This window comes from Manis javanica, chromosome 7 (assembly GCF_040802235.1).
Source record: "Manis javanica isolate MJ-LG chromosome 7, MJ_LKY, whole genome shotgun sequence".
Classification (NCBI taxonomy): Eukaryota; Metazoa; Chordata; class Mammalia; order Pholidota; family Manidae; genus Manis; species Manis javanica.
In genome coordinates, this window is record NC_133162.1 from 29,580,144 (window position 1) to 29,604,809 (window position 24,666).

Genomic DNA, 24,666 nt, shown 5'->3' on the forward strand with positions numbered 1-24,666 from the left:
CAGTCCCTCAAAGTTCTTTTTATACAACCCCAAGTTGACTTTGATAATTTCATGCTTTCTAGTATGACATCTTGAATTTTAAAACCAAAATCTGGGCACTGTAAGAATTCACTGCTATGGGGTGGTCATGGTGTCTAAGCCCTTTCAGAACTCACAAGTTTTGATTCTTGGAGTGAAACAATAATGAAAACACACATTTCCATGCTTTTTTCATCTCGTAAGTTTTTAAAAGTGTCTGCCAAATGTATGTATATTTATTATATTTTTCAACTGATTTCCAACAATTACATTGGGGTCTGAATTAGATTAATTCTTCAAAATGTGTTGAATTTTGTTTTATGGTCTCATAAATGGTCAATTTTGGTAAATGTCTCATCTGTGCCTAAAAATAATGTATACTGCTACATTTTTTGGGTGCTATGTGTGTGTATTCATTAAATCAAGTTTACTATTATAACAACAAAGCAAAAGTGAAGGAACAAAATAACAGTAGACTCACAGACTCCAGGAAGGGACTAGTGGTTACCAAAGGGAAGAGGTTGGGGAAGGTGGGTGGGAAGGGAGGGAGGGAGAAGGGGATTAATGGGTGTTATAATCAGCACACACAATACAGGTAGGTCACGGGGAAGGCAGTATAGCACAGAGAAGACGAGTAATGACTCTATAGCATCTTACTACACTAATGGACAGTGACTGCAATGGGGTGAGGAGGGGGACTTGATAATATGGGAATGTTGAAACCACAATGTTGCTCCTGTGAAATCTTCGTAAGATTGTATAACAATGATATCTTAATTTTTAAAAAATCAAGTTTTCTATTGTTCAAATCACAACTGTACTTACTATCTGTTAATTACTCACTGAGATGTATACATACACTCCCCATGTTTTTGGATTTACTGGTTTCTCTAATTTTGTTCATCAATTTTTATATATTTATATAATTTTTTGAATATCAGATACTTATATTTAGAACTGTTCTATCTTCCTAGTAAATTGTTACTTTTTACGATTATATAGCAATCCCTTCTACTGTTGAACTTTTTGGGGACAGGGGGCCCTAAAATCAATTTTGCATAAAAAAATAATACAGCAACTTCTAGTGATTAGCTATCTTCTTTTGTCCTTTTACTTTCAACCTTTCTGTGTCATCATGTTTTAGGGGTGTCTCTTGCAAACAGGATACAAATGAATTGCATATTCTTTACACACTCTGTTGAGATCACCTTTTAATCATCAAATTTAGTCCATTCACATTTACTGTGATTATGGATAAAGGTGGAAGTATTTCTACCTTTTTATTTTGTGCTTCCATTTATCCTACTTTTTGTAGTTTTCTTCCTTTCATGCTTTAAGGTTTAGCAAGTTTTCATTTTTCTTCTATTGCTCAGAAAGCTCCAGATTTCTACTCTGTGCTTGGCATTTTAATGTAATTAGCTTGTCTAAATACCTAAAGTTAATCATTATATTTGTATCTGCCTCCTAGACAATCATACACTTTTATTTCACAATTCCTTCCATATATAGGTAGTTTTTGTCTGAAACTACCCTTACATTGTTTTCACTCTCTAATGGATTTTGACTTCTGTTGTTACTGTTAAAAAAACCCATTGCCAGTTTGCCACTGCTTTATAGTTAATCTCTTTTTCCTCTAATGATTCTCAAGATACTCAAGTATTTGGTGTTCTCAAGTGTCTATGTGTTTTGTATTATTTTTCCACTAGCACAAAACACTATGCTTCTTGAGTTTTTTTAGCTCTGAGTCTTTAACCAATTCTATTCATTCGGGGCAGTATTTTCACTCCATCTTCCATATCACCAGTGTTCTCTTCAAATTTTAACTATTCTGCACTTTACTATCTAATCAGTTTTTAAATTTTCATGACTAGGGTTTATCACAGAAGTCCTATGTATCCCCTACCCAGCCCCGATCTCCCTGGCCTTATGTTTTTTTAAAAATGGTCTTGCTGTTGTTCTTGTGTTTGTTTTCATCTTTTATCCTTAATGATTTTCAACATTTGTTTTATTGTTTAATTTTTATTATTGTAATTGCAGCATTTGCTTTTTAGCTGACTTTATAATTAGATGTAATATTAAATATTATTTAACAGTTCTACATTTTCAAGTTTTGGAAGATTTAATTCTGCTGTCTCTTGTGTCTCAGACTTTTGCTTAAGGCATTATCAATTTTTGTGGGGTTTTTTTGTTTTATTTTTTGTTTTTGATATTTTGTTATAATTTTGAGTATGGAGATCAGCATCAGTGGGGCTTTTATCTGTGGGAGTTCCACATAGCCAGACTACAAACATTCTTCCGTGGAGTGGTTTTGCATTAATGTTAATTTTAAAGTTTGAGTTCTTCTGGACCAGTTAAGTATTAATATGAAACACAAACCCACATGAGGGTAGAACTATAACTACAAAATCTCAAGAACCTTTTTCCTTTTACCCAGAATCCATGTGGAATCAGAAAATCTTATTTTCTTTCTATAACTCTGAAGAATTTTTTTTTCTAGCCTATCCTTTGAATAAGGGTACAACCCTTTGAGATTAAAGCCTTTAGGTGAACTGGTTTCCAGCTCATCTCTACCAAGCCCAATGCCTCGACTCTTTATTTCCCACAGGGCTATTAAAATCTAAGTTTCTTAGTTATTACCAAGAACAGCAACATTAGTAATATAAAAGATAAACTAAAACTGTAACCAATATAAGCAGGAACAATTTCTTAAAATTACAGTCCATCCACACAATGGATCTAATTAAGCATTATAAAACATACTGCTAAAAGGAAAAGGAAAACTACAATTCAATTCATTCTCTTTTTGCACAAAAGTGTGTGTGTAGGGTACATGAGAGTGTAGTCAAGTATGGGCTCCGATTCCTAGGTTAAAATTCTAGCCCCACACTTAACTAGACCCTTACTTCAGACAAATTACTTAATTGTGGCAAAGGTTACCATTCTAAACCTTAGTTTATTCAAAAATAAAATGAGGATAATAAAAGACATTGAACAGATTAAATAAAATAATGCATGTATAGAAATTGGCCAGTCATGGTAAAAGACTCAATAAAAGTTATTAGCTATTATTTAAATAAGCAGTTAAAGTTCCTTATGTTTACACAAGGAATCAAAGTCCTTACAATACAATAATATTCAAAATTTGCTTTGATCACCTATAAAATCCATTTCTGCTTGACATTAACAAGTACTGCAACTATGCATCCTGGCTTTGCCCATCAATTTCTCACTAATAGTCTAATGTTGTAGACATCCAATATAAACACAGTGTATCTCAACTGTAAAGTGAAAACACAAATCTTGAAAAGAATGCAGGACTTCGTGAAGCCTATGAAAATAATACTGAAGGAAGTGCTCATCTTATAGCAAAACCCCTAAGATATGGCAGAAGCAAATCAGTGAACAACTGGAGAAGGGAAAACTGAACAAGGATAATAACAGAATAGTAATTGAGAAAGACAGTATCTAGGGATTTAAAAAATTCTTTTAAGAAACTACTAAAGCCCTCAATTGTTTTGGCACAATTGATGCATTAGTATAACCTGTATGATAAACACTAAGGAAATTAAACAAAGTGAAGGACACTATCAGACTATCACACCATTGTAGCAGAAAACTATACCAAGAAAACATGTAATTAGATAGAGGGAGGAGCCAACACAGCGGCGTTGAGTAGGACAGTGGAAATCTCCTCCCAAAACCATATATATTTTTGAAAATACAACAAATACAACTATTCCTAAAAAAGAGACCAGAGGATACAGTACAACAGCAAGGCTACATCTACATCTGTGAGAACTCGGTATCTCATGAAGGTGGTAAGATACAAGCCGCGGCCCGGCGGGACCCAAGTGGTCCCCCCACTCCAGCTCCCCAGCCGGAGGAAAGGAGTCAGAGCAGGGAGGGAGTGGGAGCCGAGGACTGCTAAATACCCAGCTCTAGTAATCCACACCATGAGCGCAGACACACATTGCATGGTGCACTGGATATTAGGGAAACAGAAAAGTAAAATCTGCAAGCGGGTCCCCGCAGCCAGCTCACCTGGGAGAAAAGAAAAGCAACTGCTTTTTGAAAGTCTTAAAGGGACAGGGGCTTCACAGCTGGACAGAATCGTCCTGGCACACTCAGTCCAGCAACTGAGAATCCCAGGAACTCCAGGCGCCACAGCCCCCTGGGAGGCAATGCAGCCCTGAAGCCCCTCATGGTGATAAGCAGCCTGCCATTTATTTCCCCTCCTGTGCAGCCACAGCAGAGCAGCCTAGGAGCAGCCGTGCCCACAGCAGCCGCCCAGAGTCTCCTCCAGTGCACAGCCACCTGGGCCAATACCAGGGCCGCTGCCAGCGAGCAGCTGCCTGGCACAGACAGAGGAAGCCAGACAGGGCGTGAAGGGGAACTGTTTTCGCAGGAGAGCACACCCAGCATGCCTGCCTCCCCCTGCAGGGCTCTGGGCTACCCCAAGGGCTGCTCCCGGTGTGCAGGGAACTGACATAGACAGCGGAGAGGGGCAGGGTGACCAGCAAGCAGGAAGGAACTTTGTTCTCCCAGGTGACACATGCACTACATGCCTACGACTACCTCTATCACCATGAAAAGGCAGAATATGGTCCAGTCCAGAATCACCCAGACAACCCCGCAAGAGAGGACGGCTTGGGGATACAGATATAACCAGTCTTCCTGAAAAAGAAATCAAAATAAAGGTCATAACCATGCTGATGGAACTGCAGAGAAATATGAAAGAGCTAAAGGATCAAGTTAGGAGGGAGAATACAGAAATAAAACAATCTCTGGAAGGACTTAAGAACAGACTGGATGAGGTGCAAGAGTCCATTAATGGAATAGAAATCAGAGAACAGAAATACAGAGAAGCTGAGGCAGAGAGAGATAAAAAGATCTCCAGGAATGAAAGAATATTAAGAGAATTGTGTGACCAATCCAAACGGAACAATATTCGCATTATAGGGGTACCAGTAAAAGAAGAGAAAGAAAAAGGCATAGAAACTGTCTTTGAAGAAATAATTGCTGAAAACTTCACCAAACGGAGAGAGGAAATACTCTCTCAGACCATGGAAGCCCACATATCTCCCAACACAAGGAACCCAAGGAGGACAACACCAAGACAAATAATAATTAAAAAGGCAAAGATCAAAGACAAGGACAGAGTATTAAAGGCAGCCAGAGAGAGAAAAAAGGTCACCTACAAAGGAAAACCCATCAAGCTATCATCAGACTTCTCAACAGAAACCTTACAAGCCAGAGGAGAATGGCATGATATATTTAATGCAATGAAACAGAAGGGCCTTGAACCAAGAATACTGTATCCAGCACGAATATCATTTAAATTTGAAGGGGGGATTAAACAATTTCCAAACAAGCAAAAGTTGAGGGAATTTGCCTCCCACAAACCACCTCTACAGCATATTTTAAAGGGACTGCACTAGCTGGAAGCACTCTTAAGGCTAAATAGATGTCTCCAGAGAAAATAAAAGCACATCAAAGAAAGCAGACCAACCAAATACTAACTAAATGCAAAAAAATAAAATCAACAATTCACAAAAGCAGTCAAAGGAAACACAAAAGAGTACAGAATAAAACACCTAACATACAAAGAATGGAGGAGGAGAATTAAGAAGGGATAAAAATAAAGAATCATCAGACTGTGTATATAATAGTTTAATAAGAGAGTTAGGTTAGATAGTAAAGAAGCTACCCCTGAACCTTTGGTAACCTCGAATCTAAAGCCTGCAATGGCATAAGTACATATCTTTCCATAATCATCCTAAATGTTCAATGGACTGAATGCACCAATCAAAAGACACAGAGTAATACAATGGATAAAAAAGCAAGACCCATCGATATGCTGCTTACAAGAGACTCACCTCAAACCCAAAGACATACACAGACTAAAACTCAAGGAATGGAAAAAGATATTTCATGCAAACAATAGGGAGAAAAAAGCAGGTGTTGCAGTACTTATATCAGACAAAATAGACTTCCAAACAAAGAAAGTAACAAGAGATAAAGGACATTACATAATGATAAAGGGGTCAATCCAACAAGAAGATATAACCATTATAAATATATATGCACCCAATACAGGAGCACCGACATATGTGAATGAAATACTAACAGAATTAAAGGAGGCAATAGAATGCAATGCATTCACCCTAGGAGACTTCAACACACCACTCACTCCAAAGGACAGATCCAGCAGACAGAAAATAAGTAAGGACACAGAAGCAATGAACAACACAACAGAAAAATGAACCTAACAGACATCTACAGAACTCTCCACCCAAAAGCAGCAGGATACACATTCTTCTCAAGTGCACATGGAACATTTTCCAGAATAGACCACATACTAGGCCACAAAAAGAGCCTCAGTAAATTCAAAAAGATTGAAATTCTACCAGCCAACTTCTCAGACCACAAAGGTATAAAACTAGAAATAAATTGTACAAAGAAAACAAAAAGGCTCACAAACACATGGAATTGGAGGCTTAACAACATGCTCCTAAATAATCAATGGATCAATGACCAAATTAAAATAGAGATCAAGCAATATATGGAGACAAATGACAACAACAGCACAAAGTCCCTTCTGTGGGACACAGCGAAGGCAGTTCTAAGAGGAAAGTCTATAGGAATCCAGGCCTATTTAAAGAAGGAAGAACAATCCCAAATGAATAGTCTAAAGTCACAATTATTGAAACTGGAAAAAGAAGAACAAATGAGACCCAAAGTCAGGGGAAGGGGGGACATAATAAAGATCAGAGAAGAAATAAATAAAATTGAGAAGAATAAAACAATAGAAAAAAATCAATGAAACCAAGAGCTGGTTCTTTGAGAAAATAAAATAGATATACCCTTAGCCAGACTTATTAAGAGAAAAAGAGAATCTACACACATCAACAGAATCAGAAATGAGAAAAGAAAAATCATGACAGACACCACAGAAAGACAAATAATTATTAGAGAATACTATGAAAATCTATATGCTAACAAGCTGGAAAACCTAGAAGAAATGTACAACTTCTTAGAAAAATACAACCTTCCAAGACTGACCAACAAAGAAATCAAAAATCTACCCAAGTACAAAACCCCTGGTATAGATGGATTCACCACTGAATTTTATCCGACATACAGAGAAGACATAATACCCATTCTCCTTAAAGTTTTCCAAAAAATAGAAGAGGAGGGAATGCTTCCAGACTCATTCTATGAAGGCAGCATCAGTCTAATAGCAAAACCAGGCAAACACCCTACAAAAATAGAAAATTACACACCAATATCCCTGATGAACATAGATGCAAAAATAGTCAAGAAAATATTAGCAAACCGAATTCAAAAATACATCAAGAGCATCATACACCATGATCAAGTGGAATTCATCTCAGGGATGCAAGGATGGTACAACATTTGAAAATCCATCAACATTATCCACCACATCAACAAAAACAAGGACAAAAACCACATAATCATCTCCATAGATGCTGAAAAAGCATTCAACAAAATTCAACATCCATTCATGATAAAATCTCTCAACAAAATGGGTATAGAGGGTAAGTACCTCAATATAATAAAGGCCATATATGACAAACCCACAACCAACATCATACTTAACAGCGAGAAGCTGAAAGCTTTTCCTCTAACATCAGGAACAAGACGGATGCCCACTCTCCCCACTGCTATTCAAGATAGTACTGGAGGTCCTAGCCATGGCAATCAGACAAAACAAAGAAATACAAGGCATCCAGATTGGTAAAGAAGAATTCAAACTGTCAGTAATACAGACGACATGATATTGTACATTAAAAACCCTAAAGACTCCACTGCAAAACTACTAGAAGAAATATCTGAATTCAGCAAAGTTGTAGGATACAAAATTAGTACACAGAAATCTGTGGCATTCCAACACACTAATGATGAACTAGCAGAAAGAGAAATCAGGAAAACAATTCCATTCACAATTGCATCAAAAAGAATAAAATACCTGGGAATAAACCTAACCAAGGAAGTGAAGACCTAAACCCTGAAAACTACAAGACACTCTTAAGAGAAATAAAAAAGGACACCAACAAATGGAACTCATCCCACGTTCTTGGCTAGGAAGAATTAATATTGTCAAAATGGCCATCCTGCCTAAGACAACCTATAGACACAATGCAATCCCTATCAAAATACCAACAGCATTCTTCAACAAACTGGAACAAATAGTTCTAAAATTCATATGGAAACACAAAAGACCCCAAATAGCCAAAGCAATCCTGAGAAGGAAGAATAAAGTGGGGTGGATCTCGCTTCCCAACTTCAAGCTCTAATAGAAAGCCACAGTAATTAAGACAATTTGTTACTGGCACAAGAACAGACCCATAGACCAGTGGAACAGAATAGAAAGTCCAGATATTAACCCAAACATATATGGTCAATTAATATATGATAAAGGAGCCATGAACATACAATGGGGACAGGACAGTCTCTTCAACAGATAGTGCTGGAAAAACTGGACAGCTACATGTAAGAGAATGAAACTGGATCATTGTCTAACCCCATACACAAAAGTAAATTCAAAATGGATTAAAGACCTGAATGTAAGTCATGAAAACATAAAACTCTTAGAAAAAAACATAGGCAAAAATCTCTTGGATATAAACATGAGTGACTTCTTCATGAACATATCTCCCCGGGCAAGGTAAACAAAAGCAAAAATGAACAAGTGAGACTATATCAAGCTGAAAAGCTTCTGTACAGCAAAAAAAACCACCAATAGAACAAAAAGGCATCCTACAGTATGGGAGAATATATTCATAAATGACAGATCCGATAAAGGGTTGACATCCAAAATATATTAAGAGCTCACACACCTCAACAAACAAAAAGCAAATAATCCAATAAAAAATGGGCAGAGGAGCTGAACAGACAGTTCTCTAAAGAAGAAAGTCAGATGGGCAACACACACATGAAAAGATACTCCACATCGCTAGTCATCAGAGAAATGCAAATTAAAACCACAATGAGATATCACCTCACACCAGTAAGGATCACCACCATCCAAAAGACAAACAACAACAAATGTTGGCGAGGTTGTGAAGAAAGGGGAACCCTCCTACACTGCTGGTGGGAATGTAAACTAGTTCAACCATTGTGGAATGCAGTATGGAGGTTCCTCAAAAAATTCAAAATAGAAATACCATTTGAGACAGGAATTCCACTTCTAGGAATCTACCCTAAGAATGCCGCAGCCCAGTTTGAAAAAGACATATGCACCCCTATGTTTATCGCAGCACTATTTACAATAGCCAAGAAATGGAAACAACCTAAATGTCCGTCAGTAAATGAATGGATAAAGAAGAGGTGGTACATATACACAATGGAATATTATTCAGCCATAAGAAGAAAACAAATCCTACCATTTGCAACAACATGGATGGAGCTAGAGGGTATTATGCTCAGTGAAATAAGCCAGGCAGAGAAAGACAAGTCTCAAATGATTTCACTCGTCTGTGGGGTATAAGAATTAAGAAAAAAACTGAAGGAGCAAAACAGCAGCAGACTCACAGAACCCAAGAATGGGCTAACAGTTACGAAAGGGAAAGGGACTGGGAGGATGGGTGGGAATGGAGGGATAAGCGGGGGGTGGGAAGAAAGGGGGCCCCATGATTAGCATGTATAATGTGGTGGAGGGGCACGGGGAGGGCTGTACAACACAGAGAAGACAAGTAGTGATTTTACAGCATCTTACAATGTTGATGGACTGTGACTGTAATGGGATATGTGGGGGGGACTTGGTGATGGGGGGAGTCTAGTAAACATAATGTTCCTCATGTAATTGTAGATTAATGATACCAAAATTAAAAAAAAAAGAAAACATGTAACTCTTTGTTAATTCTGAAAATTAGCACAGCTGTAATTACAACCTAAATTTTCTTAAATATGTGGTAAAATAAATCTCTTCACTATATAAAATTGTCCCTGACAAATCTTTTCATTAACAACTATGAAACTTTAGTCTCCATTTTAAACAGGTCCACTTTAAGAGGTATTTTCAAAGTAGAAATTTCTCACTTCAGAATTTCTCTTAAATGTATATTCCTAAAGGAGAGAAAGGCTATTAAGTAAACTGTTAACAGTGCTTACATCTGGAAAAGGGGAAAGAATTAAGAATTATCTTTTTATACATATATCTCAGTACTATTTAAATCTGTTACAATAAATGTAGTATTTTCGTAGTTAAAAACAAAATCACTAAAATTTAAAGACATGCTATTGTTTTAGTATAAAAGGGCGTTACTATAAGTTGCTGTAGAAGAAAGCAAAAGCAATGAAAACTGATAAGCAGATCTTTATTGGACAAAATTAGTGTTAAGTACAGAAATGATGGAGAAAAGAATGACCTCTTTAATATGCTTGACAGAATAATGAAATAAACAGCACATAAATTACCTGATATTAGAAAGATATCCTCAAATGTTACAGAATGCTGAGCAACCTCTACTTTTTGGCCTAGAACTATACTATCCAATACATTAGCCACTAGCCACACTTGAAAAGTGGCTAGTGTAAATTGAGGTGTGATATGTATGTAAAATACCCCCGGATTTCAAACACTTGGTATGTAAGAAAACAGTAAAATGTCTCATTTATATTTTTATGTTGATTATATGTTGAAATGATTCTATTTTAGATATAAAGAGCTAAATATAAAATAAAATTAATTTCATCTGTTTACTTTTTTAAAGTGGCTACTAGAGAACTTAAAATTATGTATGTGGTTCACTTTTGTTCCATGTTATATTTCTAATGAGATAGCACTGGTCTAAGATCTTGCTATATCCTTAATGCCACAAGAACAAACACAGTCCGTTTTTCCTCTTGTGTCTTGCCTGTTTCAGATTTTTCCACTTTCAACAAGAGAATAAATAAACCAAGAAATCAACTACATAATGAATGTACAGGTAAGCTTATCTCTGCACTGACCTTTTAATGTTCCAATTTATAATGATCAAAAAACGAAGAATCAAAAGAAGTCTACTCATTTTTCATAAATCAGAAAATAAGACTGATTAGACAACATTCCTATCTGGTAAAAGTTATCCTCAACAGATTTAGGAACATTTTTTCATATATGTTTAAAATTGTGGAAGGTCCTAGATTTAGAGTCATTTCTTTGCATAATTAATAAAACAACTTCCTTTATTTTAATAGTACCAAGAGCAATCTTATTCTTGTTCTATTTACAAACTGGTAAAATTATGACATGCCAATATCCTTTAGTTCACTGCATATATGCCCATTTCTAAAGGAGTAAAAAACAGTAAACTTAGTATGTTTATAAGTAGATATAATATATAAAATACATTAAGTGATACAAGTAAACCAATAGGTTTCTGTACACTAAGATAATTATATATTTGTAAATTCTAGCCATCCCCTCAGAAGGATTCACTACTCTTACCTCCCCAATTTCATAGTTTGAATGGTATCACTGTCAACCCAGTTTTTAAGTCCAAAACATAGAAGTCATTATCCCTGACATTTCAATTAACAAGCCCTGTTCATTCCACCTCTACACTGCTTCCAATGATTTTCTAAAATACAAATCAGATTTGATCATTTCCCTGTTCAAAATTCTTCAGTGGCTCTTTACCACATGCAAGTTTTAGTGTCCTGCATAGCATATTTGGCCCTACATGATCTGGCTCCACTAATTTCCCTAAAACTACCTATCTGCTCAGTCTCATCTCCAGCCACCTAATTTCAGACTTTACAATCCATCCATTTCAACATGTACCAGACACATGCCCAGATGCCTTCTCACACCTCTGTGGTTTATGACAGACTATTTTCCCAGTCAGAAGCCTGCCTGATAGCCTCCTACCTGTTCTTTAATTCTCTCCTTAAAGGTTACTTCCTCTATAGATTCATCTTTGACTCTCCCTGATATACTATGGTCCTACCCGTAAGTTCCCACTATATACCTTTACATATACCTTCATTAAAGCAGTTATCATACTGCTTTTCAGTTACATGTTTGCATGTCTTGTTCTCTTCTAGACAGTAAATTCCTTCAGTGTAGAGTTAGTGTCTATCTTTCTATCTACAACGCCACAGCACTACCTTAAGCACCAAGTATCTGTGAAAGCATGGCAAGTGAGACTTCTCAATAAGTGATGCTATCCCAATGTCCAGCTGAGACTTAGGGCACCATTCATTTATTCATTCCACAAACATTTACTGAATACCTACTATATGCTAAGTCCTGTCTTAGGCATTGGAAACACAGCAATAAACAAAACAAAACTTCTGGCTTCCTGAAACTTACATTTTAATGGTGGAGGCAAAAAAAATATATTTGAACACATTATAATATCCAATAGTGATAAATGCAATGGAGTAAAATGAAGAAGGGACAGAGAAATGGAGTGATGGGGTGTGTGGCTATTTTAAAAAGGAAGACATTTGGTAAAGTGGGGACGACCACTCTGAGTTAACACCTAGGCTGACACTCAAATTGAGTCAATGGCTCAGATAAATTATCTGGGAAAAAGAGAATTCCAAGAAAAAAGAAGCTCTGCGGCAAGACAAGCTTGGAATGTTCAAGGAATAACAGGAAAATGCGTGCTAACAGTAGATTAAGAAGGGGCACAGAATTCAGTGAGATAGCTAAAACCAGAACAAGTAGTGGCTTGCATGAAGGCAAGAACTTTGGATTTTATTTTGAATGTGTTGAGAAATCACTGGTAGGCTTCAGCAAGAAACGAGATGATTTGACTTACCTTTGCTAAAGATTACTCTAGCAAAAATTTGAGGAGCTGACTATAAAGGTAAGAGTAGAAGGAAGAAAATCTGTAAGGAAGTCTAAAAACTAATAGAAATGCAGCATGTCTAGGACAGCAACAGAGGCAGTCACAAGTAATTGAATTAATGATATATCCTGAAGGCAAAACTAAAAAAACTTGGTGGAATGCCTGTACAGGACGTGAGAGAGGAATCGCTTTGAGAGTTCTGATCTGCTCAATCTGGATGATGACAGTTACACTTATTAAGATAGGGAAGGAAACAGGAAAAGAGCTGTGATTTGGATATTTTAAATTTGAATGCCTCTTGGACAACCTGTACAGCTATTACAAAAGCAATTGGAAATATAAGACTGAAGCCAAGGGGAGATGCAAGAATTAGAAAATTTTGGGAATCACCACCATAAAGATTCAAGCCAAGGAATAAGGTAAGACCACGTAGGGAGTGACAGAGACAGATGACAAGGGGGAGAACTAGCCATGGAAGAACTATAACCTTCAGAGGTCAGGAAGACGAGATGCAGCCAGCAAAGGAGACTGAGGAAGAAAACAGAAGCATATAATAAATACCAGAAGCAAGGGAAGAAAGCATTTTTAAAAGGCAAGAATAATCATTTGCAGGTAATGTTAAAAGGTCAAGTAGAAAGAACTGAAAATTTTCTACTGGACTTGGCAGGATAGAGGTTGTTGGAATGGTTTCAGTGGAGTTGGGGGAGATAAACACCTCACTGGGATGAGTTAGGGAGCAACTATGAGGAAAAATGATTCAGTAGGAAGGGAAAAACTGATGATGCAACTGGGGGACAATGAGGTTAACTGTAATAATGACATGTTTACAATAGTTGTTAAATCCTGGCACAAAAAGCTAACAACTACAAGATTAGAAATTCTATCAAAACTTGCTTTGTTATATCTTTCTTAAAAATACAAGAGAGTATTAAATGGAGTATAATATTCTGAACTGCTCAATTATCCACCTCAGGACAGTTAAGGCACCTGGAGCCTCAGTATTTACACAGAAATCAAGCTCACATACTCAGCATCTTTTTTCTTAAGAGTTAGTTTTGCCTTAGCAAAGTTCAGGATTCATTAAAGCCTGTACAAAATCAGTTCTTCAGTCATTTGAATTCAGTCAGTCTAAGGAATACAAACAAATTCTGCTTCTTAAGCAATGGCCAGTATTTTGGAATACTGGGTGATCTTGCAAATGTAGCAATGAATATTCATTTACAAACTCTCAGCATACTCAGTGTTCTGATAACAATCTAGATCACAAAGTTCTTTTTCTTGGTCACAAAGGGCTACAAACTGAGGAATGACATCTCCAAGAAGAAAAAAATGGGATTTCTTTAAATAGGATACCTTCTTGAAAGATAATGGATAGCTCAAGGGTCTATAATAGAAGGGAAATCTAGTTTTAGGAAAAAATTTAATGAAGTAAAAAAGTACGTTTTTTGGTATTTTCCTTAATACAAAAGCATTAAACAATAAATCTAAAAATAAAAAATTTGTGTTCTCACCTTATAAAGATAATCACTGTTAAAATTTTGCTGTATATGCTTCCATCTTTCCATATTTTTTAAAAAGCCTTGTGAATGAGACTTATGAGCTATGAGAACAAATTTCTATACAGAAAGACTAAGTCATTTTTTTTCCAAAATATTTTCAGCACTCTAAGAACGTTTCACATCATGACATAGTACATGCAAGTTTCATACACATATGTGTGACTGAAAAAAGTTCCGTAAAATACTATTTGTACTGCTCTTAATTTGACTTTAATTTAAAAAATTTAGATTCTTATCATAATTTAAAATCAATTTATTCACTAAGTTGTTTCACTTGATTGACTAAAAAACACTACTCCAGACAGCATATATTCAATGCCATAAATTTTCATAGCAGGGATAAAAAACATTCTTTATTTCAAATGATTCATAATTTTGGTTGTAGAGCAAGATAAAAGAGAAAGTAAAAATGTGTAAAAAATCAGGAGATTATTCCACCTGACCAGGAGTCTTTAGCAAAATAAAATTAGGAATATATCTAATCTTTCTACACTTTCAAGGTCCACCACACCCAATGCAAGCACATTTCTGCAACTAAGAAACCAAGAAATGTCCTTCCTCTGCAAAAGAGCTCCACTTTAAAATATACTTGATCCAGACACAACACAGAGGCATTTGTGTGTGATAAAATGACATGAAAAATTATACTTGGACAGCAGAAAAATGGCTTCATACTCAAAAAACTATAAAATCTGCTAATGAACCACAACTGATTCTGCTATAGTTTTCTTAATGCATCTTTCCCTAAATGGCACTCGCATTAGTTAATAAAATGACATATTTCACACTTGAAAAAAAACAAAAGTAATTCCTATATCCACTTAGACATTTTTTCTTACTTCTATTTAAAGCAGGTTTACAAAATATGTTATAATTTAACAGAATAAAGATGATAATCTGTGACATTAGTGTCTATAGTTCAAGAGATTACTTCAGGCCTTCTCTTAAAGTCTCATATCTAGAATGAAGATTTTGAAAAAGATTTTAAACTGGGTAGATAATCATTTAGAAAACCTTCCATAAACCTTACTCAAAGTTATGCAAGAAACAGATTCATTAATGGAAGCATTATTCAAACTGCTAAACTGGCCATGTATTAAGTGACACATCAAGGCCTTATTCACTGTGAAAAGCTGCTCTTCCCCCGCATACAACTGTATTATGACCTCCGATTGCTATTTCTCAGCAGTGACTGCTTTTTATTGTTTCCATCCCTTTACCACCTGTCACCTTTTGCCACACTAAGCATTTTTATTTTTCTCAATATAATGAGTGCTGTCAATTCCTGTGTATTCAAATTATATACAAAATAAAAGGCTTCTAAGTAAGGATCTGAGATGCTTCTTATTTGAGTGAAGTGTGTGAACTTTAATATATGAACTCGGTCCCTTACCAAATATTATTTGCTTACCTGATGATATTCAAAAAGTGATGTCCTCATTTAAGCCTCCGAACAATCCTATGAAGTGATATTACTACCAATCCAATTTTGCAGGTGAGAAAATTGAGGCATGCAGATGTTAAATAATATGGCCAAAGGCCAAAGAACTAGCATGTGACTGATTCAAATCTAGATAATCTGACTCCAATGTTTGTGCTCCTAACTCTTCTTATGGCAGTATGAACACACCAATGTGTTTAGTACCTTCTGCTTTAATATCTTTGACAACCCTCTATGGAAGAAAAATAGGAGTAACTACACCAATTAGTTGATGTCTAGGAGACCAGAAGCTCTGACTACCTCCTTACACCTCTTCAAAAGCTGCTCCAAAAGATGTAATTGAGCCATGGAAATGAAAAACCAAAAGGCACGCTAGTGGGTCAACAAAGCTAACCACAACATTTTCAGAGGTCTAGCCTTGTTTAGGATTACATTGTGCCCATCCTACAGTGAATCCTAACCCAAGACTCTCTCCATTGCCATTTGTTAGGACTGTTGCTTTTGAGATGCAGCCCTAAATGACCTCTGAATGGTCTACAATCTACAACTGTTGCATGTTGTAGATTTCAATAAATATTCCTCGAATAAATGTGAGGTGGGTATTTTCTGCCCCCTGCTGCCATATCAAACTGTTAGCTTACAGCTTACCTGACTCTCAATTATACCTTGAACTTGCTGGAAGCAAGAAATACTCAATCATTGTTATAGCCTCAATGCCCAGCACCATTCCTGGCACATGGATGGCATTCAATAAATGATTAGTAAATAAAAGAATATAAAAACAAATATTCCTAACACAGAGCAATAGCAATACAGATGTTTCTCCTTAATTTGAGACTGTGAATAGAAAAAAAGGTATATGTATTCTTGATAAAAGTTAAGAATTTTTTATTATTGTGTTACTTTTTGATTCATTAGCTATTTTCCTACCAAAGTAGACTTTACTTGTATGTGTGACACAATACATATCTACTCACAGGAAAAGGCCTCATGTGCAAACTAATGGTGAGAACAAAATTAGCCAGACCTCTAATAACTGATTCATTCTTAAAAACTGCAACTCCCTATCACCATCAAAGAAACGTTGTTCTATATTTTTTAAGTATTACCCATTTTTACAGATAGTCAATATTCATATTGCAATTATGAGAAATGCTAGAAAGCACTAAGACTATGAATGTTTCTGAGATATAAGAATGTTGTAGTATGTTGGACTTAAAAATGAAAGTATAATTTAAATTTGTACTGTACTAAAGAAGTCAAATGAATGAAGCACTGTGCTAAGTGCACATATATATTATCTCACTTAACCATCATAACAAGTTCTTGAGGTATGTATGATTATTATTACCATTTTACAGATAAGTTAACTAAGATTCAAGGTCACACATCTAGCTATCAAGCATTGGAGCCAGAACTGAAACTCAGCTTTGACTGATACTAAAGCTCTTAAATGCTCTTAAATCTGCATCTCATAGTATATCCTCAACAAAACAACTCTGAATTTTCTGAATCACGAATGCCTAACTTTAATATTGTGACAACATGTTTATTTTTAACTTCATCATTTTGAGAAGAAAAATAAAGGAAAATTGTTTACTTCCTTGAGCTCCACATGTAACTTTACATCTTAACCAATATTTACCATATGGGGCTGTTCATCACTAACTTTCCCTTTTCTTAAAATTAGACTTTGCCCCTCCAATATAATGAAAACACTGTTGGCATCCACCACTATGTTATTTATAAAACTTGCCACAGCTTTTTGTGGTAGTGCTCACTACCTTAGTGACTGAATCTTAGAAGACTTGAATTCTCTAACACAAGTTCTAAAGGTTTCTATAATAATATGTACCACACTAAATACTGAGTAAATCCATCTGGGAAAAGCAAGGAAATTAGGTGATTAAATATAGTAAATTTCTCTCTGCACAGAACAGCTCTGTTGATATCAGTTGTATATTATTATTATTCCAAAAGAGAAAGGAAGCCAGTTTACAGATATTTTTTGGATGTCAATGGGCTAAACATTAACACTAAAGGAATCAAACTATCTTCTATTTTTCTCAACACTCAAAAACAATCAAGAAAGAAAACTTTATTTGCCATGACTTACAGTATTATTTAGATTTTGTTTCCTTTTCTGACTGACTTCCACCCAAAAACTTCAATGAATTTTGAATCATGAGCCATAAATTGTAGTATTTTTAAATAAACCAAGGATCTTTTCTTCTAGTCTTTCTTTCTCATGGAAGGAAGGAAACTTGGAGGTTCTGTAGAAATATACCAAGTTATACAGGGTACACTTAGTCTTCCCTGTCCTTCACTTTCCATATTCGATCAATTGGCAAGTTCCACTGATCTCCATACCTGAATACCTTTTTTATCTGTCTACTGTTGCTATCCCTAACAATACTCCAGGGTAAACCAACACACACAACTGCCTAGATTACTACAAAAACCCATCCAACTGGTCTGTTTTGCATCCACAATGACCCTTTTAAAACAATCAGCTGCTCAGACATGCCCCTCCCTAAAACCTTTTGATGACTTCCCATCATTCTTATGACAAAATCAATTTATTTTTAACAAAACTCTTTCTAACCTGGCTCCAATCAATTTAACTTAGCTTTTGTCATTTCCACCTATATGCTACACAGCCACACCAAACTCCTCTTCAGATTCTTCAACTCATCTGTTTGTTTTGTGTGGTTTTTGTTCCCATCTTAGCCTCCATACACAATCTCTCCCCTCTACCTAGTTTACTGCTTGCAACCTACTAACCATCTTCACCTAATTTCTACATAACCTTTGGGTCTCCAAGATAGCTCTTTCTTAGAGAGCCTTACCTAATTATTATAGATTAGAGGAGGTACCTCTGCCATATACTTCTCTTATTACAGCTCTTATATTTGATTATAATTACTTCCTTAATTATCTGATCTTCTCCACTGCACTATAAGCTCATTAGAGAAGAAGGCATTATGTCTTCTTGCTCATGACGTATCCTTAACACTTAGCACAACACCTGAGCATATAGCAGAGAACCTTTCTTTCCCTTTTATTTTTATTTTTTAAGAATAATTGAATGAAAGAACAAAGGAACAAAAATAATGATTTGGGGGTAGGAATTGGATGGGACAGATTTAAATGGTACTTTGAGCAACAAAAATCCAATATCAAAGTAACATCCTCAAAGACATGAGACTTCTGGATACTGATTAGGATGTACAAAGTGGAGAATATTATTCCCACCCTTAAAACAAACTAAAAGGTAGATAATATGCAAAATCACAATTTTCTTAAACTCATCAGAGAAGTAAGGTCACAGGACAAACAATGAACCCAAAATTTAACGAAGACAGATTCCTCAAAGGAGAGATTGAACGTGAATGCTTTCTTGCTTGTAGTAAACACTAGACAACATACAAGCCAGTAAGAACTCAATTAACATGTTTAAAAATTGCCAAAAGGCCAAATGCAGGGTACCATGAGAAAACAAAACCCTTGGCAAATACAGAAACAAGGGGAATTATCAACCCACTCATGTAATCTTCTCCAAAGACCTCACTCAGAGGTTCAAAAGACAGACTAAGGGCAAGGCAAGAGATGGAGAAGTCTAGCCTTGTGGTGTAGACCTGGGAGAAGGCAACAGCAGCCTCTGTGGAGAAGTACCAAGTTCCACCTGGATTCTTCTCGCCTACCTTCCCTACAGGGGGGAAAAAAAGCATTGTCTGGGGAAAATGGAGCAAATCCTGTTGCCACCAGGCAAAGGGTGAAAGACCACTGCAGCTAGGGGAAGTAGCAGAACAAAAACAAAGACACCTCTACCCTAAAGAAAGGGCAGGATCACTGAAAAAGCCCCAGCCCTTAGCTATGACCCAGGGAAAATGCATCTACATAAAATGAAACTGAACCAAATCAATAGAAAATGTACTCTTCCATTTCCCCCCATATCAGGGTAGCAAAAAGTAACAGCAATTTATTACTCTGGGAAGAGCAAAAGCAAGAGACCTCTCTGAGATGCAGTTCAAAGGAAAACACATAAAGCTGAGGGTAGAACAGATGTATGAGAAAAGTCTGGCACACCAAAGCCCACCCTAAACACAAGCCAACACTAGAGAAAATCGAAGTGTATGGTAAACTGAGGATAACCTGGCAACAATTAAACCTAAACTCAGCTGAAAATCCTAACCAGAATGACCTGGGCGCAAACCCTCCTCCCCTTAACACACACATAAAAGAGTCTTAGCAAAAGATAAAGCATGCTAATTTCCAGGTTGTGGGTAAAATCCCATTATTTCCAGAATCTCTCACCTGGCCTTAGCGCATCTCCATATCAACAGTTGTTTCCAAGGAGTGCACAGAAGCAGTCCATCTCCATATCAACAGGTGATTACAAGGGCGGGGGAGCAAGGGTATACCTGGATGGGGGAAATTTGGAGTCCCTTTTTGCAGCCAGGTTATAAGAGACACAGGTGAGCAGAAGTGGTTGACTGCTTATAAGCAATAAACAAGTTTCTCCCACTTTATATCACCCTTTGACTGATTTCGGTTTCAAAGGTTATCTGCCCCAAGCTGAAAACTTATTTCTCCCCCAGAGTTACACAGGCATAAACACTATTTACCTGTCTACAAAATATGTCCAGATTTCAACCAAGAGACATAAAAAGGAGCAAAGAAAAAAAAAACAGAAAATCCTATCTTAAGAGATAAAGCAGTCAACAGAACCCAACTCAGAGATGATGCTGATGTTGGAACTACTATATATGGAATTCAAATAATTACAATTGTTGAAAGCCCTGATGGAAATGTGGACAACAACACACAAGAGATGGGTAATTTAAGCAGAGAGGTGGAAACTATAAGACAAAACCAAATGGAAATGCTGTAAATAAAAACACAGTTATTAACATGAAAGCCTTCAATGATCTTATCAGTGAACTCAAAACAGCCATAGAAAGAATCAGTAAAGAGAAATCAATAAAATTGCTCAAACATATATAAAAAGAAAGAATGAAAAGAACAAAACAACATACAAGTGCTATGGGACAATATCATATAGTCTAATATATATGTACTTGGAATCCCAGGAAGGAGAAGAAAGAGACAGACAGAAATAGTATCTGAAGAGACAATGGACAAAACTTTTCTAAAATTAATAAAGTACAACAAACCACAGATCCAAAAAGCTGAGAACACCAAGTAATATCAAATAAGCAATAATAAAAATCAATACCTAGATACATCATATTCAAACTGTAGTAAAAAAAATAATAAAAGACAAAGAGAAAATCTTAAAGGCAGCTGCTAGAGTAAAAAAGATGTGTCATATACAGAGGAACAGGGTAAGAACTTTCAGAAACTATGAAAGTGAGATATCACTGAAGTGCTGAAAGAAAAAACTGTTCACCCACAATTCTATACCTTTCAAAAATATCTTTCAAAACCAGGAGGAACAAAAACTTTTTCAGACAAAATGTAATTTCAGAACAAAACTGCAATTCACCATAGCAAAAGACTAAAGAAGGTAAAATACATGATCACCTCAACAGATGCACAAAAAGTATTTGACAAAGTTCAACACCATCCATAGTAACAACTCTCAGCAAGCTAGGATCAGAAGGGAACTTTTCACCTTGAAAAAGGCTATCTAGAGAAAAAGAAAAAAAAAAGACATCAGCAAAGTAAAACCTACAGTTTACATCACACTTGATGGTGAAAAACCACATTCTTTCCTACTAAGATCAAAAACAAGGCAAGAATGATTGCTTTCACCACTTCTATCCAACACTGAAAGGGAAGTTCTAGCCAATGCAGCAAGGAAAAAAAAAAAGCATAAAAGACATCTGTATGGAAAGAAAGAAATAAAACTATCTTTATTTGCAGACAACATCACCTTGTATATAGAATTTCCCACAGAATTTACAACAAAATTACTATAATAAGTGAGTTTAGCAAGGTAACAGGATACAAGTTCTGTATGCTATCAATGAACAAATAAAAATCGAGAATTTAAAGAGTACTGTTTGTAATAATAGTCAAAACATGAAATACTTAGTAAAAAACCTAACAAAACATGTGTAGATTCTATGCTGAAAACTTTCAGACACTGATAAAGGAAATTAAAGATCTAAATAACGATCATGAATGGGAAGACTCAATATTAAGATGGCAGATCTCCCCAGTTATCTTTAAAGTTTTGATCAGAATCCCAGAAGAAACCTTTTTGTGTGTGTGTGTGTGATTCTTTTTTGTGGTTTTTTTTGGTATCATTAATCTACAATTACATGAAGAACATTCTGTTTACTAGGTTGCCCCTTTAACAACTGCCCCCCTCAAACCTCATTAGTCACTGTCCATCAACGTAGTAAGATGATGTAGAATCACTACTTGTCTTCTCTGTGTTGCACAGCCCTCCCTGTGCACTACCCCCACACATTATATATGCTAATCGTAATGTCCCCTTTCTTTTTCCAGCCCTTATCCCTCCCTTCCCACCCATCGTCCCCAATCCCTTTCCCTTTGGTAACTGTTACTCCATTCTTGGGTTCTGTGAGTCTGCTGCTGTTTTGTTCCATGAGTTTTGCTTTGTTCTTATATTCCACATATGAGTGAAATCATTTGATACTTGTCTTTCTCTGCCTGGCTTATTTCACTGAGCATAATACCCCCAGGCTCCATCCATGTTGTTGCAAATGGTAGGATTCATTTTCTTCTTATGGCTGAATAATATTCCATTGTGTATATGTACCACATCTTCTTTATCCATTCATCTACTGATGGACACTTAGGTTGCTTCCATTTCTTGGCTATTGTAAATAGTGCTGCGATAAACAGGGGTGCGTATGTCTTTTTCAAACAGGGCTGATGCATTCTTTGGGTAAATTCCCAGAAGCGGAATTCCTGGGTCAAATGATATTTCTATTTTGAGCTTTTTGAGGAACCTCCATATTGCTTTCCACAATGGTTGAACTAATTTATATTCCCACCAACAGTGTAAGAGGGTTCCCCTTTCTCCACAACCTTGCCAACATTTGTTATTTGTCTTTTGGATGGTGGTGATCCTTACTGGTGTGAGGTGATATCTCATTGTGGTTTTAATTTGCATTTCTCTGATGACTAGCAATGTGGAGCATCTTTTCATGTGTGTGTTGGCCATCTGACTTTCTTCTTTGGAGAACTGTCTGTTCAGCTCCTCTGCCCATAATTGGATTATTTGCTAGCTTGTTGAGGTGAATGAGCTCTTTATAGATTTGGATGTCAATCCTTTATTGGATCTGTCATTTATGAATATATTCTCTCATACTGTAGGATGCCTTTTTGTTCTATTGGTGGTGTTCTTTGCTGTACAGAAGCTTTTCAGCTTGATATAGTCCCACTTGTTCATTTTTGGTTTTGTATCCCTTGTGTGGGGAAATAAATATGTTCATGAAGAAGTCACTCATGTTTATGTCCAAGAGATTGTTGCCTATGTTTTTTTCTAAGAGTTTTATGGTTTCATGACTTACATTCAGGTCTTTGATCCATTTCAAATTTACTTTTGTGTATGGGCTTAGACAGTGACCCAGTTTCATTCTCTTACATGTAGCTGTCCAGTTTTGCCAGCACCATCTGTTGAAGAGACTGTCATTTCCCCATTGTATGTCCATGGCTCCTTTATTGTGTATTAATTGACCATATATGATTGGGATAAAGTCTGGAGTCTCTATTCTGTTCCACTGGTCTGTGGCTCTGTTCTTGTGCCAGTACCAAATTGTCTTGATTACTGTGGCTTTGTAGTAGAGCTTGAAGTTGGGGAGCGAGATGCCCCCCACTTTATTCTTCCTTCTCAGGATTGCTTTGGCTATTTGGGGTCTTTTGTGTTTCCATATGAACTTTTGAACTATTTGTTCCATTTCGTTGAAGAATGTTGTTGGTAATTAGATAGGGATTGCATCAAATCTGTATATTGCTTTGAGCAGGATGGCCATTTTGACGATATTAATTCTTCCTACCCACGAGCATGGGATGAGTTTCCATTTGTTAGTGTCCCCTTTAATTTCTCTTAAGAGTGTCTTATAGTTTTTCAGTGTATAGATCTTTCACTTCCTTGGTAAGATTTATTCCTAAGTATTTTATTCTTTTTGATGCTATTGTGAATGGAATTGTTTTCCTGATTTCTCTTTCTATTAGTTCATTGTTAGTGTACAGGAAAGCCACAGATATCTGTGTGTTAATTTTGTATCCTGCAACTTTGCTGAATTCCTGTATTAGTTCTAGTAGTATTGGAGTGGAGGTCTTTAGGGTTTTTTATGTACAATATCATGTCATCTACAAATACTGACAGTTTTAACTTTTTCTTCACCAATCTGGATTCCTTGTATTTCTGTGTTTTGTCTAATTGCCGTGGCTAGGGCCTCCAGTAGTATGTTGAATAACAGTGGGAAGAGTGGGCATCTCTGTCTTGTTCCCGATTTCAGAGGAAAAGCTTTCAGCTTCTCGCTGTTCAGAATGATGTTGGCTGTGGGTTTATCATATATGGCCTTTATTATGTTGAGGTACTTGCCCTCTATACCCATTTTGTTGAGAGTTTTTATCATGAATGGATGTTGAATTTTGTCAAATGCTTTTTCAGCATCTATGGAGATGATCATGTGGTTTTTGTCTCTCTTTTTGTTTATGTGGTGGATGATGTTGATGGATTTTTGAATGTTGAACCATCCTTGCATCCCTGGGATGAATCCCACTTGGTCATGGTGTATGATCCTTTTGATGTATTTTTGAATTCGGCTTGTTAATATTTTGTTGAGTATTTTTGCATCTATATTCATCAGGGATATTGGTCTGTAATTTTCTTTTTTGG

At 36.2% G+C, this 24,666-nt stretch overlaps 1 protein-coding gene across 9 annotated transcripts in view; it reads right to left on the reverse strand.

Moving 5' to 3' along the window:
- Positions 1-24,666, reverse strand: part of R3HCC1L (R3H domain and coiled-coil containing 1 like) — a 140,905-nt gene that overhangs the window by 65,570 nt on the left and 50,669 nt on the right. Inside the window, exon 2 of one of the 9 annotated variants that reach the window (XM_037015731.2) lies at positions 21,369-21,474. The exons of 7 other annotated variants lie outside the window; for them this stretch is intronic. The gene's annotated coding sequence lies outside the window, so the exon portion shown is untranslated. Of the gene's footprint in view, positions 1-20,138; positions 20,941-21,368; positions 21,475-24,666 lie in introns of those variants that run through there. One more of the 9 variants, XM_073240578.1, reaches the window with a different exon arrangement.